General features: G+C 33.0%; 1 pseudogene; it reads right to left on the minus strand.

Moving 5' to 3' along the window:
• Positions 1–8,795: 8,795 nt before the first annotated feature.
• Positions 8,796–9,797, minus strand: LOC148942310 (purine nucleoside phosphorylase pseudogene; annotated as a pseudogene).
• Positions 9,798–20,107: the final 10,310 nt, after the last annotated feature.

Consider the following 20,107-nt stretch of genomic DNA (forward strand, 5'->3'; position numbering starts at 1 on the left):
ATGACGACATTTATTATTTATCTAGTAGGGTTTCAGACAAGGTAGTTCTAATGATGTACTTTGTTTTTGATCTGACTCTATTTTTAGGAGTTTTGGGTTTTTATATTTCTTAGCATTGGACTGACCGTCTCCTACTAGGTTGCTAGCTACTGCTGCAACCCGGATTCACATATATAGTTATGAGAGGCAGCGTGGTCGAATTCTCCAAGTTCCTGGTGTTAGCCACTAGTCTCTTCGGAGGCATGAGTTCATATCTTACCGCCGGTATATCATAACTATTTATATGGAGAACTCAAATATCCTTGAAAGGACAGCAGTATCAAATGACATCAAAAATACAGTTCTTAGTGGAAAGATTTATTATCTCTTAAAAATAATTTACTTTAGTTTCAAAAGATTTTTAACCCAATTAATTTCCTTTAAAATGAGCCATTGAACAACTCTCTACGATGTTCCAGTGCCAAGCTATCTGTGGAAAAGAAGAAGAAAAAAATATCCCGTTTAGGCCGAATGTTGTAGTAGCTGCCACTTTTCTTGATTTTCAAGTCAATATATTTCCCTTGCTGTTTAAGCCAAGGGACAGAAAGTTTCCTATATAGGGGTTTCGGACAAGGCAGCTCTAATGGTGTACTTTTTGTTTTGATCTGACTCATTTTTTAGGAACTATGGGTTTTTATATTTCTTAAAATTGGACGTGATCGTCTCTTACTAGGTTGCTAGCTACCGCTGCAACCCGGATACATTAGATCCTCTTGACTAACATCAATATCTTATGTATTGCTCTGTACTAGGTTTCAGCCATCTCTACAGCCATGATACTGATGGAAATTACATAAACCCTATTCATGCTTCAGTAAACATGGGCTAGTTGTGTCGTTCCTTATTGTATGACAATAAACTGATTACACACAGGAAAAAGCCTACTGCTTTTTCTTCTTTGAAATAGTAAGAGACGAGTCTCAAACAATCAAGTAGCTAGCTAATTCCAATGTATGCAATTTTTTGTTATTCCAATGATCGTCTTTTATTGTAACTATTGCTCGGATACCATGGATACACAAGTTTACACAAGATGCAAAGAACGCACAGGCTGATCTTTGTAAATTGAGAAAAATTTTACGAATGTTTTACCGGGATTACGAAAAATATTCAAAATTAAAGATTAAAATTATCTCTGAAAGAATAGATTTTGTTGAAAAGTCAGCTAGAGATGCTTTCGCAAAACTTCATAGTAATATCCAAAAGAAATTTTGCATGTTTAGTGAAAAGCTTCCAAGGTATGGACCGGCAACTGTGGAACAGTTTATAGATGTAATGGGAAATCTTATACATCACTGTGAATATATGGAGCCATAATTGTCCTTTACTTAGTTTCAGCTTAAATTCGATGATCGAGCCTTTATGCAACTAGCTACCTTGCAACCCAGAAATATTACATTTCTTAGTATTAGACGTAATCCTCTCTTGCTATGTTGCTAGCTACGGCTGTGACATGGATCTTAAGTGATAATATCTTAATATTTCATTTACTATGGGCTAGAGTTCGTTCTTTACTATAATTCCAGGAGACAAAAAGCAAAACTAATTTTAGAATTTTCATGTATTTTTGTTGTTTAAATTAAAAAATTACTATTACTGATTAGGCATCATAAATATTTTTGCAGTTTACATAATAATTTTAGCGATTAAGCCAAAAAAGAAAATTTTGGTTCCAGGAGTTTCGGTTACTATTGAGACAAGTAGCTATTATTGCTATAGAGTTCATTACATGGACTGTTTTATTGCTTCAAAATTCAAATATCTTTGAAAAGACTGCAGTATGAAAATACATCAAAAATGCAATTTTTTTGACAAAATTGATTCTACTTTAAAAAGTATTTTATTTTTAAATACAAAAGTGACTAGATGTTGCAATTTCCTTTAAAATGAACTATTATACAGCTCTCTATGATTTTCCAGTGCCCAGCTAGCTGAGCAGAAAAAAAAGCGGAACGAAAAAAATATCCCGTTTGTGGAGAATAACGTGGTAAAAGTCAATTTTCTTGATTTTCAAGCCAATATATTTTCTTTGTTCTTCAAGCCAAAGAGCGGTAAGTTTCCTTTATAGAGGATTCGGACAAGGCGGTTCTAATGGTGTACTTTTTGTTTTGATCTGACTCTTTTTTTAGGAGTTGGGGGGTTTTATATTTCTTGACATTGGAGGTGATCGTCTCTTACTAGGTTGCTAGCTACCGCTGCAACCCGGAAAATCGATTACAAACAGGAAAAAGCCTAGGGCTTTTTCTTCTTTGAAAGAGTAAGAGACTAGCCTCAAACAATCAAGTAGCTAACTAAATCAAATGTATGTAATGGGTTTTTATTCCAATGATCGTCTTTTAATGGAAAATTTTAATATATTGACCTTAAATATAACTGTACTAGCCTATACTATAGTTAAGTGTTCTTTAAAATTTAGTAGAGGCAAGAGGTCGTTTTTTATTATAAATATTTTTAGGAGTTTTTGGTTTTTATATTTCTTAGCATTGGACTGATCGTCTCTTACTAGGTTGCTATCTACTGCTGCAACCCAAATTCACATATATATTTATTTATGAGAGGCAGCCTGGCCGAGTGGTCCTAGGCACTGGTGTTAGCCACCAGTCTCTTCGGAGGCGTGGGTTCAAATCTTACCGCTGGTATACGATTATGTTTGAAAGACTGCAGTGTTAAAAGACATCAAAAATGCAGTTTTTGGTGGAAAAATTCATTCTCTTTTAGAAATAATTTATTTTAGTTACTATAGATTTTTAACCCAATTAATTTCCTTTGAAATGAGCCATTGAACAACTATCTACGATGTTCCAGTGCCAAGCTATATCTGGATACAAAGAAAAAAAATATCCCGTTTAGGCGGACTGTTGTAGTAGCTGCCACTTTTCTTGATTTTCAATCCAATATATGTCCCTTGCTCTTCAAGCCAATGGACAGAAGGTTATCTATACAGGAGTTTCGGACAAGGTGGTTCTAATGGTGTACTTTTTGTTTTGATCTGACTCCTTTTTTTAGGAGCTATGGTTTTTTATATTTCTTAACATTGGACTTGATCGTCTCTTACTAGGTTGCTAGCTACCGCTGCAACCCGGATGTTAAAAATGAAATTCTTTTATGAGAAAATTTCCTCTTCGTATGCAAGATGATGTTTCATTGCATTATATCGATTAGTCTTCATAGTATTAGATTAGCTTGTCAAAAGATAAGTGTGTTGCATAATCATGCATATGATGATTTAGTCTTGGTCCATATTGCATTTTAATTTGATATTTCCATTACTATGGGCTGGATTTCGTTCTTTACTATAAAACCATGATAATGACGAAACTTACATTGTCCCCATTTAGAAAAAAGCATGCCTATCCTTTGTATTATCGTTCTTTACTAATATGCTAGCCACCGCTGCAACCCGGATTCTACATCTAGTGTCTTTTGTGATTAACAAAATTAATATTAATATAGAGGGCGTGACAGGTTACAATGCACGTATCTTTTGACAACGGTATTATGTCATATACCTACTTGAATGGGCCTGTTACCTGACTCCCGGAAATATCGTCATATCTTGCTAAGTGCCTTTTATAATAGCTTTATATTCGTTCTTTATTATAATTTTAACCCAATTAATTTCCTTTAAAATGAGCCATTGAACAACTTTCTACGATGTTCCAGTGCCAATCTATCTCTTGAAAACAACTAAAGAAAAAAGAAAAAAGAAAAAAGAAAAAATATCCCGTTTAGGCAGAATGTTGTAGTAGCTGCCACTTTTCTTGATTTTCAAGCCAATATATTTTCCTTGCTGTTCAAGCCAAGGGACAGAAAGTTACCTATGCAGGGGATTCAGACAAGGCGGTTCTAATGGTGTACTTTTTGTTTTGATCAGACTCTTTTTTAGGAACTATGGGTTTTTATATTTGTTAACATTGAATGTGATTGTCTCTTACTAGGTTACTAGCTACCGCTGAAACCAGGGTGTAATTAATAGGTTGTTTGCTACCGCTGCAACCTAGATCTTCTTATTTTTGTTACTATTATGGGATAAGGATCGTTCTATACTGTAAAACTATGACGACATTCATTATTTATCTAGTAGGGTTTCAGACAAGGTAATTCTAATGATGTACTTTTGTTTTGATTTGACTCTATTTTTATGAGTTTTGTTATATTTCTTATCATTGGACTGATCGTCTCTTACTAGATTGCTAGCTACTGCTGCAACCCAGATTCACATATATAGTTATTTATGAGAGGCAGCCTGGCCGAGTGGTCCAAGGCACTGGTGTTAGCCACCAGTCTCTTTGGAGGCGTGGGTTCAAATCTTACCGCTGGTATACGATTATGTTTGAAAGACTGCAGTGGGAAAAGACATCGAAAATGCAGTTTTTGCTGGAAAAATTTATTCCCTTTTAGAAATAATTTATTTTAGTTACAAAACGTTATTAACCCAATTAATTTCCTTTAAAATGAGCTATTGAACAACCCTCTACGATGTTCCAGTGCCAAGCTATCTGTGGAAAAGAAAAAAAGAAAAAAATATCCCGTTTAGGCAGAATGTTGTAGTAGCTGCCACTTTTCTTGATTTTCAAGCCAATATATTTCCCTTGCTGTTTAAGCCAAGGGACTGAAAGTTTCCTATACAGGGGTTTCGGACAAGGCGGTTCTAATGGTGAACTTTTTGTTTTGATCTGACTCCTTTTTTAGGAACTATGGGTTTTTATATTTCTTAACATTGGACGTGACCGTCTCTTACTAGGTTGCTAGCTACCGCTGCAACCCGGATGATAGAGTTCGTTCTTTATTATAATGAAAAATTAAGTTTTCCGTAAAAAATAATTAATTTAAAAGAAAATTAAGTAAAAATAGCACTAGATCTAGAGATTTCCTTTAAAATGAGCCATTGAACAACTCTCTACAATGTTCCAGTGCCAAGCTATCTGTGGAAAAGAAGAAGAAGAAGAAAGAAAGAAAAAATATCCCGTTTGTGGGGTATTTTTCTTGGCCGAGTGGTCCAAGGCGGTGGTGTTAGTCACTAGTCTCTTCGGAAATGTGGGTTCAAATCCTACCACTTGTATACGATTATGACGTCATTGATCAATCTTTAATATGAAATATGCGATTTTTCGTAAAAAAACTGATTCTATTTTAAAAATACATTGTTTTAAGTACAAAAGGTTTTTAACACAATTAATTTCCTTTAAAATGAGCCATTGAACAACTCTCTACGATGTTCCAGTGCCAAGCTATCTGTGGAAAAGAAGAAGAAAGAAAAAAATATCCCCTTTGTGGAGAATAACATGGTAAAAGTCAATTTTCTTGATTTTCAAGCCAATATATATTCTTTGTTATTCAAGCCAAAGGGCGGTAAGTTTCCTTTATAGGAATTTCGGACAAGGCGATTCTAATGGTGTACTTTTTGTTTTGATCTGACTCTTTTTTTAGGAGTTATGGGTTTTTATATTTCTTAACATTGGACGTGATCGTCTCTTACTAGGTTGCTAGCTACCGCTGCAACCCGGATTATTATGTGATGGCCTAACAATTTTATTTCAAAACGTCATGGCGCAATGGTATTATTTCATGACATCTTCAAAAACAACAACATAATGTCGTGTTTTTCTATTGACGTCATAGGTCTAATGTTAAACTATGACGACGTTCATTATTTATCTAGTGGGGTTTCAGACAAGGTAGTTCTAATGATGTACTTTTCTTTTGATCTGACTCTTTGCTTGGGAGTTTTGGGTTTTTATATTTCTTAGCATTGATAAATTTACCGCTGATAAATTTAAGATACCGCTGTAACCCTGATAACAAACAGGAAAATATTAGAAACAGGAAAAAGCCTACGGCTTTTTCTTCTTTGAAATAGTAAGAGACGAACCTCCAACGATCAAATAGCTAACTAAGTCCAATGCATGCAATAATTTTTTTATTCCAATGATTGTCTTTTAATGTAACATATCAGTTACTATGGGAGAGAGATCGTTCTTTATTGTAACTTTTAAAAAAACTTTTCTGATATTTCAGGATGTTAGCTTTATTTTTTGTGTAGTTAAGTTTTTTATTAGTAGAAATTTGGATTGCTCTATTTTGATATTGTTTTTGGTTATTCTTTTTTTTTCCACTCGCGTGAGACCATATTTTTTCAAGGTTTAAAATTATTAAGTACACAAAATCCCGTGTCGAGTATCTAAAACCTAGCATAAAACAAAACTAATTTTAAAATTTTCAGGTATTTATCTTGTTTTAATTACAAAATTAGTATTATTGGTTAGACACCATAAATATTTTTGCAGTTTACATAATAAGTTTAGCGATTCTGGACTGAAAACTAAAATAATTGCAATTATGAGACAATAATATGCAGATATGTACTTTATGGGTTACAAACCAAAAAAAGTTTGGTTCCAGGATACAATAATAAATTTGAACTGAGATGAAAAAAATTTTTCTTCCAGGAGACAAAAAGCAAAACTAATTTTAGAATTTTCATGTATTTTTGTTGTTTAAATTAAAAAATTACTATTACTGATTAGGCATCATAAATATTTTTGCAGTTTACATAATAATTTTAGCGATTAAGCCAAAAAAGAAAATTTTGGTTCCAGGAGTTTCGGTTACTATTGAGACAAGTAGCTATTATTACTATAGAGTTCATTACCATGAACTGTTTTATTGCTTCAAAATTCAAATATCTTTGAAAAGACTGCAGTATGAAAACACATCAAAAATGCAATTTTTTTGACAAAATTGATTCTACTTTAAAAAGTATTTTATTTTTAATTACAAAAGTGACTAGATGTTGCAATTGCCTTTAAAATGAGCTATTATACAACTTTCTATGATTTTCCAGTGCCCAGCTAGCTGAGCAGGAAAAAAAGCGGAAAGAAACAAATATCCCGTTTGTGGAGAATAACGTGGTAAGTCTATTTTCTTGATTTTCAAGCCAATATATTTTCTTTGTTATTCAAGCCAAAGGGCGGTAAGTTTCCTTTATAGAGGATTCGGACAGGGCGGTTCTAATGGTGTACTTTTGTTTTGATCTGACTCTTTTTTTAGGAGTTGGGGGGTTTTATATTTCTTAACATTGGAGGTGATCGTCTCTTACTAGGTTGCTAGCTACCGCTGCAACCCGGATATTACTATTTTAATTATCCTATTATAATTTCGTCTCCTATCAAGTACGAATAACCTAACAAAAAATAAAACTAATTTTTAAATTTTCAGGTATTTTGTTCGTTTGAATGAAAAGATTAAAATTATTGCTCAGATATCATAAATATTTTTGCAGTTGACATAATAACTTTAGCGATTCTAAACTGAAAAATAAGATATATAATAAAAAAAATTGAATTTTTTAGTTTGGAAATACATATTAAATCACACGTCGGGTAGTTATAATGTACTAACTACATCCAATGACTATGACGTCATTGATCAATAATGTACATAACAAATTAAGTTTTTCGTAAAAAATTGATTCTATTTAAAAAAAAATTAAGTACAAATGGCGCTAGATCTAGAAATTTCCTTTAACATGAGCCATTGAACAATTTACGATGTTCTAATGCCAATCTATCTGGGGAAAAGAAGAAAAAAAAATATCGTGTTTGTGGAGAATAACGTGGTTAAAGTCAATTTTCTTGATTTTCAAGCCAATATATTTTCTTTGTCATTCAAGCCAAAAGGCGGTAAGTTTCCTTTATAGGGGTTCGGGACAAGGCGGTTCTAATGGTGTAATTTTTGTTTTGATCTGACTTTTGTTTTAGGAGTTAGGGGTTTTTATATTTCTTAACACTGGACGTGATCGTCTTTTACTAGGTTGCTAGCTACCGCTGCAACCCGGATTAATATAAAAAGAAAAATCAAAAGAATTGCATTTTTATGCTGATGTTAAATATATAAGTTTTATCAAGTTTACTCATATTAATCAAAAGTTACGAGCCTGAAAAAATTTGTCTTATAGTCAAAAAAAAGGGAAAAACACCCCCTAGAACGCTCTACAATGTTCCAGTGCCAATCCATCTGTTTTGAAAAAAAAAGATACCGTTTAGGCTGAATGCTGTAGTAGCTGTGACTTCTTGATTTTCAGGCCAAAATATTTTCCTAGCTGTTCAAGCCAAGGAACCGAAAGTTTCCTATATAGGATTTTTGTACATGGTGGTTCTACGCGTGTACTTTTTGCTTTGATCTGACCTTTTTTTAAGGAATCCTACGGTTTTTTCTTATTTGGAATAGTATTAGAGGGACCTCAACGAATCAGGCAGCTAAGTCCAGTATATGCAATGGTTTAGTATTCCAATGATCATCTTTTAATATAAAACATAAACTATTTTAAAATCGTGTCCTTGAAATCCTAGGAGGCGCAGTGGATAGTGTGTTGGAGTTCTGCTCCAAAGGTCACAGATTGAAATCCTGCCGAAGACAATTGTCATACATTTGTCTTTTTAAACTCCTATTAATAACTACTACATGACATCCTCTTGACCAACACATTTTATGATGAACTATGTCGATCCTTTATGTACTTTTGATGTATCGTTTGGTATCAGAATTCCGTTTTTTAGAGTTTCGGTTACTATTGAGACGATTCACTCTTACTAAACAGTTCGTTACCAAGAACTGTTTGATAGATATATAGAACATAGAAAACAAGCAAGGTAACTTACTAAATTCTTTTCGAATCTTTGTTGGACTTGTTCAGGACTCTAATGAGGATAAGTCCTCGATATCCTCAAAACATAAACTCCTTTGCATGATTACCATTAAACTTTGTCATTTTCTGACGGCAGTGATTGCAAGTCGTCATTTATTTGAAGTACCATTCTCTCCACGAAAACCTTCAAGTCAGACTTCCTACTTTCACAAGCTGCGATAACTTCTGAATGATTAGGTGAATTTTCAGAATCAGTGTCCATCACACATTTATTTGAAATAAGGCTGAAAGCAAAAACAAACATGCCACAGTGGCGAGCTACAACAACTTCTGGTACAGTGGACATTCCTACAGCATTAATAGTTAATGTATTTAGTAGCATTTGGCATTCAGACGGTGTCTCATATGCTGGACCACCATTCATGCAATAAACACCTTCGTGAATATTTTCCTTCAAGCCAATTTCGCTACCAATTTTTAGTGCATATTCACGATATTTTTTATTGTACGCACCTTGCATTGAGGGGAATCGAGTGCCAAATTTGTTATCATTTGGGCCAACCAATGGAGATCTTCCAGCTAACCCCGGCATGCTTACATGGTCTTTTATTATCATTATGTCGCCAATTTTGTGATTGGACATTAAACCACCAGCAGCATTGCTAATGATCAAACTCTTAACTCCCATTACGTGCAAGACTCGAACCGGTAAAGCGCACTTCCAAGTCGGGTATCCTTCATACGGATGAAATCTACCTTGCATACACACAACTGGGACATTTTTAAGCAGCCCTATTACCATTTGGCCCTTATGCCCAGCAACGGTTGAAACAGGGAAATGGGGTATATTTTCGTAATGAATGGTGGTTCTATTTTCTAATAAGTTTCCAAGTTCACTTAACCCAGAGCCGCAAATAATTCCTATCTGGCACCTGTACTTTGTTTTAGATAATAAAAAATCAGCAATAGCTTTAATCTCATCATAATTAAGAGGTGATTCTTCAACAACAGGAGTTTGACGTAGATGATTCCAACTATTGTTTATCAAGTTTTTCAGCTGAGAAGAGAAGCTCATAAGAATCTCATTTGCAATGTCTGAATATTTAGTCATTGTTTCAAATAACAATACTATTGCTTTATATTGAAACCACGCATCAAGTATCGAAAACCTATCAAAAATAAAAACTAATTTTAAAATTTTCTGATATTTTTCTATTTTTAATTAAAAAATTAGAATTATTGCTCAGACACCAAAAATATTTTTGCAGTTTACATAATAACTTTAGTCATCCATAAAATTAAATTATTCTATTTGAAATTTTCAGGAATTAATCTAGTTTCAATTCAGCAATCAGTTTTTTTGTTAAAACTAAAGAACCTAATATATATAATATAACTATATCTACATACTTTTGATAAAGTTAATAACACTATTTTGATCTTTGTATTTAAGGTGATGTTAATACCATTTCCTATTACAGTATTGTACAGTGTTGTATCCTTAAAGAAATGTATTTCTTGGGATTGGATGTCATCTTCTGTTAAGTTAGTATAGGCAAAAGTTCATTCTATATTATAAAATTTTGTTTCATGGATCGCTAAAGTTATTATGTAAAATGCAAAAATATTTATGGTGTCTGAGCAAAAATTTTTATTCTTTAATGAAAACTAGAAAAATGCCTGAAAATTTTAAAATTAATTAGTATTTTTGATAGGTTCTTACTACTCGAAACATCATAATATAAGGAGGTGTTTGGACAAATAGCTATAAATATATTATGGTCTCAAGAGAACAAAGTAATTTAAGATAAACGTCATTAATCAAATATCTTAATATATCCTACATGATCTAGTGATTAGGATAGCTGGCTCTCACCCAGTTGGCTCGAGTTCGATTCCCGGTATGGGAAAATTTTACTAATGATTACTTAAGAAGTATAATTAAAATAATCATCTATATAATAATTCCTTTTATTACTTCAGTTACTATGGGCTACATTTTATTCCTTAATGTAACATATTTAAAATCAGTATAAAAATCCAATTCTTTTGATGTATCTATTGATATTAAAATTCCGTTTTTTAGAGTTTCGGTTACAATTGAGACGAGTCGTTCTTACTATAAACTTAGATAAAACGATCTGTTTGATATATTATTAAAAACAGGTTAAATCTAAAGGCTTTTTATTATTTTAAATATTAAGATACGAACCTCAAACAAATAAGTAGCTGAATAAGTTCAAGGTATGCAATGGTTTGTTATTCCAATGATCGTCTTTTATTGTAAAAATAAAGAAAAGGCAAATAAACACGCATCTGTGATCTTTCTTCTGCCAAAAAATACAAAATTAAACGTTTTTGCAGATAAGAGCTTGAAACCTCTTCAGTAAAGTTCTCTAATACGCTGAATAAAATGGTGTGATTTTCATTAAGATTCTATGATTTTAGGGGTGTTTTTCCCTTTTTTCGAAAATATGGGCAAATATTCTCAGGCTCGTAACTTTTGATGGGTATAATTAAACTTGATGAAACCTACATATTCAAAATCAGCATAAAAATCCAATTCTTATGGACCATTTCATTTTTATTATGAGACGTTATCGTTTCTTACTAGGTTGCTAGCTACCGCTGAAACCCGGATTGAATTATTTAAAAATAAATATGTTTTGCATCATCATACATATAATGATTCCTTATAAAACTTTGGTTACTTTAATGTAATACTAGGTTGTTCGCTACCACCGCAACCCGGATACCAGTTACTATGGCCTATAGTTCGTCCTTTAATGTAACCATGAAATAAAATTATTCTACTTAAGATTTTCAGAAATTACTCTCAATTCACCAGTTAGATTTTTTGTTAAAACTCTAAAGGAATTAGTATATTTTTCTATCTATGAAGTACATGGATTCTTTATGTAATTTAAAATGAGCTATTATACAGCTCTCTATGATTTTCCAGTGCCCAGCTAGCTGAGGAAAATATTGGCAAATATTCTCAGGCTCGTAACTTTTGATGGGTATAACTAAACTTGCTGAAACCTACATATTCAAAATCAGCATAAGAATCAAATTCTTATGGACCATTTCATTTTTATTATGAGACGTTATCGTTTCTTACTAGGGTGCTAGCTACAGCTGAAACCCGGATTGAATTATTTAAAAATAAATATGTTTTGCATCATCATACATATAATGATTCCTTATAAAACTTTGGTTACTTTAATGTAATACTAGGTTGTTCGCTACCACCGCAACCCGGATACCAGTTACTATGGCCTATAGTTCGTCCTTTAATGTAACCATGAAATAAAATTATTCTACTTAAGATTTTCAGAAATTACTCTCAATTCACCAGTTAGATTTTTTGTTAAAACTCTAAAGGAATTAGTATATTTTTCTATCTATGAAGTACATGGATTCTTTATGTAATTTAAAATGAGCTATTATACAGCTCTCTATGATTTTCCAGTGCCCAGCTAGCTGAGGAGAAAGAAAAAGCGGGAAAAAATATGCCGTTTGTGGAGAATATCGTGGTTAAAGTCAATTTTCTTGAATTTCAAGCCAATATATTTTCTTTGTCATTCAAGCCAAAGGACGGTAAGTTTGCTATATAGTAGTTTTGGACAAGGCGGTTCTAATAGTGTACTTCTTGTTTTGATTTTAATCTTTTTTTCAGGAGTTATGGGTTACTTTAGTTTTTACTATGGAGCGTGATCGGGTTGCTAGCTACCGCTGCAACCCGGATACTAACTTTTACCATAGTTAAGTGGCCTATAAAATTTAGTATAGGCAAGAGGTCGTTCTTTATTATAAAATAAAAATTAGTAAAGGCAAGAGGTCGTTCTTTATTATAATGTTTTAAATTAATGTAATTAAATTAGTTACAATGACCTAGAATTCGATCTTTACCATAATAATTTCCTTCAAAATGAGCCATTGAACAACTCTCTAAGATGTTTCAGTGCCATGCTATATGTTGAATTACTAACCTATACCATAGTATAGGTTAATACTATATACATATAATTAAGTGGCGTATACAATTTAGTATAGGCAAGAGATCGTTCTTTATTATAATCTGATTTTTTATGTATCTATTGATATTATAAAAAATCTGAAGCATAAAAATCTGATTTTTTATGTATCTATTGATATTAAAATTCCATTTTTTAGAATTTCTGTTACTATTGAGACGAGTCACTCTTACTATACATTTCGTTACCGCGAACTGTTTTATTTTTCCCAATCTGATTTTTCTCTTTTTTATCTTTAGATATTCTAATTTGTGTAAACTGAAGAACTGCAAAGAATAGCAAAAGTCCAATTTGTAGTTATTCATGATTCATGATAAACCGTAGGATTCGTTTCTATTGTTAGGAATTGTTAGCTCAATAGGCTAGAGAAGATTGCTTAAATGTTTGAGGGTCGTGGGTTCGAATCCACCACAACCCAATTTATTCAAGAGGGCTCAAAAAGAATAAATCCAAAACCATGTCATTGTAAATTAATTTAAAGATAAATTAAAGATAATTTCGAAACCTTATTATATGTCAGCAATTTCAGATGAAACTTACATACTTCCGATTTAAAATGAACTATTTCGATTATTCAAAATAAACTTTTGAAAACAAGAGTTCGTTCTTTATTATAAATTCTTTTCAAAATTAAATTAGTTACTATGGCCTAGAGTTAGTTCTTTACCATATCGTAACAAATTATTTTATAATAATAGTTATTTTTGTTAATCACAAAAGGTTTCTATATACAGCAATTTTCTTTAAAATGAGCCATTAGACAGCTCTTTATTATGACCACGAAATGTTTGATTTAATACTTCAGTTACTATGGTTTAAAGTTCGTTCCTTATTGTAAACTAGTTGCCATCCAATCACTTTAGACTATTAAAAAGGACACTAGCCCTTTGAATTTCCAATCGAATGAGCTTGTTTTGAAGTTTCTACGACAACACTTTCTATAAAAACCTTATATGCCCCCAGGGCATAACTTAAAACCCTTGCCCTGAGGGTTTTTGGGGGGTGTCCTCCTCAAAAACATCTTTTCTATCTGGAAATCAACTACGCTCAACAAAATGGCTATCTCAAAATTTTGCAAGCCAATATATTTCCCTTGCTGTTCAAGCCAAGGGACAGAAAGTGTCCTATATAGGGGTTTCAAACAAGGCAGTTCTAATGGTGTATTTTTTGTTTTGATCTGACTCCGTTTTTAGGAGTTAAGGGTTTTTATATTTCTTAACATTGGGCGTGATCGTCTCTTACTAGGTTGCTAGCTACTGCTGCAACCCGGAAAAAACAATCAAGTAGCTAACTAAGTCCAATGTATGCAATGGTTTGGTATTCCAATGATCGTTTTTTAATATGTTGGAAATGATCGTCTCTTACTAGGTTGCTAGCTACCTATCTTACTAGGCTATAGTTCTTTCTTTAATAGACAAATTCCTAATATAATTTTTTAGTGTAATAACGAAATTATTATCATGTCTTATATTTAATTTATATTTTATTAGTCTTTGATGGTCCAATGGTACGCATACCCACTTGTTGCACAGAAGAACAGGGTTCGATTCCCCGTCGGAAAGAACTTTTAATATGTTGAGTAAGAAGCAATGTATTTTTAATTTATAATAAAAAAAAGACTTTTACTAAATTTTGGTAAATTAGTCAATTTAAGATTTCGAGAGAACTTCTATTAATAACAACTACATGACATTCACTGGATTGACTAATAATAGCTCTGCATAATGTCCATTTATGATTAACTAGACTGATCATTTGTATAACATACCGTAGACAAGCAACTTTCAAAAGACATTTGCTTCGAGTCACCTTGTCAATAGATTATGTCAGTTAATATTGTCATTCTTTACTATAAATTTTTTTAACTTGCGTGTAGCTTGCTTTGATCTAACCATTGCGAATGAGACCATTTACACTTTTGACGTTTCTTATATAGTAATTATGACGTCATGGCGTAATAATTTTATTTCATGATGTCATGGTGTAATGAAGTTATTTCATGATGTCTTCAGAAACAACAACATAATGTCGTGTTTTTCTATTCACGTCATAGCTCTAATAAAACTATGACGACAGTTATTATTTATCTAGTAGGGTTTCAGACAAGGTAGTTCTAATGATGTACTTTGTTTTTGATCTGACTCTATTTTTAGGAGTTTTGGGTTTTTATATTTCTTAGCATTGGACTGACCGTCTCCTACTAGGTTGCTAGCTACTGCTGCAACCCGGATTCACATATATAGTTATGAGAGGCAGCGTGGCCGAGTGGTCCAAGTTCCTGGTGTTAGCCACCAGTCTCTTCGGAGGCATGAGTTCATATCTTACCGCTGGTATATGATTACTATTTATATACAGAACTCAAATATCTTTGAAAATACAGCAGTATGAAATGACATCAAAAGTACAGCTCTTAATTTAAAAATTTATTCTCTCTTAGAAATAATTTATTTTAGTTACAAAAGATTTTTAAACCAATTAATTTCCTTTAAAATGAGCCATTGAACAACTCTCTACGATGTTCCAGTGCCAAGCTATCTGTGGAAAAGAAGAAGAAAAAAAATATCCCGTTTAGGCCGAATGTTGTAGTAGCTGCCACTTTTCTTGATTTTCAAGTCAATATATTTCTCTTGCTGTATAAGCCAAGGGACAGAAAGTTTCCTATATAGGGGTTTCGGACAAGGCAGCTCTAATGGTGTACTTTTTGTTTTGATCTGACTCATTTTTTAGGAACTATGGGTTTTTATATTTCTTAAAATTGGACGTGATCGTCTCTTACTAGGTTGCTAGCTACCGCTGCAACCCGGATACATTAGATCCTCTTGACTAACATCAATATCTTATGTATTGCTCTTTACTAGGTTTCAGCCATCTCTACAGCCATGATACTGATGGAAATTACATAAACCCTATTCATGCTTCAGTAAACATGGGCTAGTTGTGTCGTTCCTTATTGTATGACAATAAACTGATTACACACAGGAAAAAGCCTACTGCTTTTTCTTCTTTGAAATAGTAAGAGACGAGTCTCAAACAATCAAGTAGCTAGCTAATTCCAATGTATGCAATTTTTTGTTATTCCAATGATCGTCTTTTATTGTAACTATTGCTCGGATACCATGGATACACAAGTTTACACAAGATGCAAAGAACGCACAGGCTGATCTTTGTAAATTGAGAAAAATTTTACGAATGTTTTACCGGGATTACGAAAAATATTCAAAATTAAAGATTAAAATTATCTCTGAAAGAATAGATTTTGTTGAAAAGTCAGCTAGAGATGCTTTCGCAAAACTTCATAGTAATATCCAAAAGAAATGTTGCATGTTTAGTGAAAAGCTTCCAAGGTATGGACCGGCAACTGTGGAACAGTTTATAGATGTAATGGGAAATCTTATACATCACTGTGAATATATGGAGCCATAATTGTCCTTTACTTAGTTTCAGCTTAAATTCGATGATCGAGCCTTTATGCAACTAGCTACCTTGCAACCCAGAAATATTACATTTCTTAGTATTAGACGTAATCGTCTCTTGCTATGTTGCTAGCTACGGCTGTGACATGGATCTTAAGTGATAATATCTTAATATTTCATTTACTATGGGCTAGAGTTCGTTCTTTACTATAATTCCAGGAGACAAAAAGCAAAACTAATTTTAGAATTTTCATGTATTTTTGTTGTTTAAATTAAAAAATTACTATTACTGATTAGGCATCATAAATATTTTTGCAGTTTACATAATAATTTTAGCGATTAAGCCAAAAAGAAAATTTTGGTCCCAGGAGTTTCGGTTACTATTGAGACAAGTAGCTATTATTGCTATAGAGTTCATTACATGGACTGTTTTATTGCTTCAAAATTCAAATATCTTTGAAAAGACTGCAGTATGAAAATACATCAAAAATGCAATTTTTTTGACAAAATTGATTCTACTTTAAAAAGTATTTTATTTTTAAATACAAAAGTGACTAGATGTTGCAATTTCCTTTAAAATGAACTATTATACAGCTCTCTATGATTTTCCAGTGCCCAGCTAGCTGAGCAGAAAAAAAAAGCGGAAAGAAAAAAATATCCCGTTTGTGGAGAATGACGTGGTAAAAGTCAATTTTCTTGATTTTCAAGCCAATATATTTTCTTTGTTCTTCAAGCCAAAGAGCGGTAAGTTTCCTTTATAGAGGATTCGGACAAGGCGGTTCTAATGGTGTACTTTTTGTTTTGATCTGACTCTTTTTTTAAGGAGTGGGGGGGTTTTATATTTCTTAACATTGGAGGTGATCGTCTCTTACTAGGTTGCTAGCTACCGCTGCAACCCGGATGCTAGCTACCGCTGCAACCCGGATTATTTCTTAACATTGGACGTGATGGTCTCTTACTAGGTTGCTAGCTACCGCTTTAACCCGGAACTGATTGACAATACTGATGGTTAGAGTTCGGTCTTTAAGTTATCATACACTCTTAAAATTCTTATATGAGCGTTTGTTGGTGCAGTGGTTAGTACTTAAGACTTTGAATCCTGGGATCCGAGTTCAAATCCCGTGAACGGCTCATATGAAATGAAACTTACTTATGCTAACATTTAGGTTTCTGCCGCAATTCTTTCTTTTTAAAATTAAATTAGTTACTATCGCCTAGAGTTAGTTCTTTATATCTTAACAATTTGTTTTATAAGAATAATTAATTTAGGTAATCACAAAAGGTTTCTATATAAAGCAGTTTCCTTTAAAATGAGCAACTACACAGCTCTTAATTATGACCACAAACTGTTTGATTTAATACTTAAGTTACTATGGGTTCAGTTCGTTCCTTATTGTAATCAGTCCAATATATGCAATGGTGTGCTTTTCTAATGATCGTCCTTTAATATAAATAATATAAATCTTTAACTTTAGCTTCATTAATAAGATATTTAATACATTTTATATGGTCTACTGGTTAGGGTAGCTGACTTTTACCTAGTTTGCCTGAGTTCGAATCCCAGTATGGGAAATTTTTACCTATGATGATATCTTAAGGAAAATTTCTAATCTATATGATGATTCCTTATAATACTTCAGTTTTTATGGACTAAAGTTCGTTCTTAAATGTATTTTATATTTCTTAACATTGGACGTGATCGTCTCTTACTAGGTTGCTAGCTACCGCTGCAACCCGGATTACTATGAGGCGTGATCGTCTCTAACTAGGTTGCTAGCTACCGCTGCAACCCGAATCAAAAACTGCTAATTATAAATAATTTGGATAATTAATAATAATAATATTGTATCCAAGTTGTTTAAACATTAAGATAAAATAAGACTCATTTAAATATTTTTAGGAATGTATATAGTTTCTTTTGATAAAGTGAAGTTGTTACTGAAACATTCTAAATATTTTTGCAGTTTACAGAGTTTTGTAGTTTTTTCTCATACCTTTTGCATTGTCTTAATATAAAACTGGAATCTTAACTATAGTGAAGTAGCCTATACAAGTTAGTATAGGGAAGAGTTCGTTCTTTATTATAAAAAAAAAATATCCCGTTTAAGCACAATGTTGGAGTACCTGCCACTTTTCTTGATTTTCAAGCCAATATATTTCCCTTGCTGTTCAAGCCAAGGGACTGAAAGTTTCCTATAGAGGGGTTTCAGACAAGGCAGTTCTAATGGTGTACTTTTGAATTTGATCAGACTCCTTTTTTAGGAACTATGGGTTTTTATATTTCTTAACATTGGACGTGATCGTCTTTTACTAGGTTGCTAGCTACCGCTGCAACCCGGATGCAACTACACCTTGCACCACCATATATCAGTTAGTATGGGAGAGAGATCGTTCTTTACTGTATGCTAGCTACCGCTGCAACCCGGATCAAGTACAAATAGCGCTAGATCTAGAGATTTCCTTTAAAATGAGCCATTGAACAACTCTCTACGATGTTCCAGTGCCAAGCTATCTGTGGAAAAGAAAGAAAGAAAAAAATATCCCGTTTGTGGAGAATAACGTGGTTAAAGTCAATTTTCTTGATTACCAAGCCAATATATTTTCTTTGTTATTCAAGCCACAAGGCGGTAAGTTTCCTTTATAGGGGTTTCGGACAAGGCGGTTCTAATGGTGTACTTTTTGTTTTGATCTGACTCTGTTTTTAGGAGTTAGGGGTTTTTATATTTCTTAACATTGGACCTGATCGTCTCTTACTAGGTTGCTAGCTACCGCTGCAACCCGGATACCGCTGCAACCCGGATTTCAGCCATCTCTACAGCAATGGTACTGATGAAAATTATATAATCCTTATTTACTTTTCAGTTAACATGGGCTAGATGTCGTTCTTTACTATAAACCCGGAAAAAATGAGCTATTGAACAACCCTCTACGATGTTCCAGTGCCAAGCTATCTGTGGAAAAGAAAAAGAAAAAAAAAGAAAAAAATATGCCGTTTGAGGAGAATAACATGGTAAAAGTCTATTTTCTTGATTTTCAAGCCACTATATTTTCTTTGTTATTCAAGCCAAAGGGCGGTAAGTTTCCTTTATGGAGGATTTGGACAAGGCAGTTCTAATGGTGTACTTTTTGTTTTGATCTGACTCTTTTTTTAGGAGCTACGGGTTTTTATATTTCTTAACATTGGAGGTGATCATCTCTTACTAGGTTGCTAGCTACCGCTGCAACCCGGACTAGGTACCACTACAACCCGGATGATGTGAAATTACAAACAGGAAAAAGCCTATGGCTTTTTCTTGATTGGAATAGTAAGAGACGACCTGCCTACAAACTATGATTATGGCATCATTGATCAATCTTTAACATGAGATGTTCTTTGCTGTAATGGTTTGTTCTTTACTAGGTATCAGCCGTCTCTACAGCCATGATACTGATGGAAATTACATAATCCCTATTTATGTTTCATTTTTAATGGGCTAGGTGTCGTTCTTTAATGTAATAATCTAGCCTTAAGTAATCAAATAGCTAAATAAATCATATGTATGTAATGGGTTTTTATTCCAATGGTCGTCTTTTAATGGAAAATTTTAATATATTGGCCTTAAATATAACTGTACTAGCCTACACTATAGTTAAGTGGCCTATAAAATTTAGTAGAGGCAAGTGGTCGTTCTTTATTATAATTAAAATGAGCCATTAAACAACTCTCTATGATGTACCAGTGCCAAGCTATCTGTGGAATTACTAACCTATACTATAATTAAGTGGCGTATAAAATTTAGTATAGGCAAGAGGTCGTTCTTTATTATAAACTGCTGCAACCCAAATTCACATATATGTTTATTTATGAGAGGCAGCCTGGCCGAGTGGTCCAAGACACTGGTGTTAGCCACCAGTCTCTTCGGAGGCGTGGGTTCAAATCTTACCGCTGGTATACGATTATGTTTGAAAGACTGCAGTGTGAAAAGACATCA

The sequence above is a fragment of the Artemia sp. Qi Xiang Cuo genome, chromosome 17, assembly GCF_049724085.1.
Source record: "Artemia sp. Qi Xiang Cuo chromosome 17, ASM4972408v1, whole genome shotgun sequence".
Classification (NCBI taxonomy): domain Eukaryota; kingdom Metazoa; phylum Arthropoda; class Branchiopoda; order Anostraca; family Artemiidae; genus Artemia; species Artemia sp. Qi Xiang Cuo.